The sequence below is a fragment of the Carlito syrichta genome, unplaced genomic scaffold, assembly GCF_000164805.1.
Source record: "Carlito syrichta isolate Samal-C Ts95f unplaced genomic scaffold, Tarsius_syrichta-2.0.1 Scaffold124018, whole genome shotgun sequence".
In the NCBI taxonomy this organism is placed as follows: domain Eukaryota; kingdom Metazoa; phylum Chordata; class Mammalia; order Primates; family Tarsiidae; genus Carlito; species Carlito syrichta.
The window spans coordinates 68,979-69,467 of NW_007068114.1; the positions used below are offsets into that span (position 1 = coordinate 68,979).

Sequence of the window (489 nt, forward strand, 5' to 3'; positions counted from 1 at the left end):
CGGAGCCCAGCAGGTCAAGGCTGCGGTGGCCAGGAGTGGCCACTGCACTCCAGCCTGGGTGACAGAGTGAGACTCCAAGTCAAAAATAAAATTAAAAAATAAACGTACAAAAAAGGACACACAAGTCTTTATTGTAACTCAGTGTTGAGCCAAGACCCATTTCTACTGACAGGCACCCTCTCCTTATAAGCTTTCTTCTAAGTATTAGTAAGCCTCAGAAAACCAGTTGCCAGAGTCTTGGCTTCAGAGAGATCTCATGGGCTCTGTTATCAAATAGCCATAACAAATATTATAATTAATAGCGAAACCTTGGACATTTTCTTTATGACTAAGAATAAAACAAAGAAGTTCACTACCGATGCTGTAAGAAAAGAGAAACAAGGGGTGTAAGAGAGGAAGGAGCAGCCTCGGTGGCTCAGCCTGTAATCCCGTGCCTTTGGGAGGCTGAGGTGAGTGGATTGCCTGAGCCCGCAGGTTCGAGACCCACCA

At 45.6% G+C, this 489-nt stretch overlaps 1 protein-coding gene across 1 annotated transcript in view; it reads right to left on the reverse strand.

The window, feature by feature from the left end:
• Window positions 1-489, reverse strand: part of PLEKHA4 (pleckstrin homology domain containing A4) — a 37,725-nt gene that overhangs the window by 26,228 nt on the left and 11,008 nt on the right.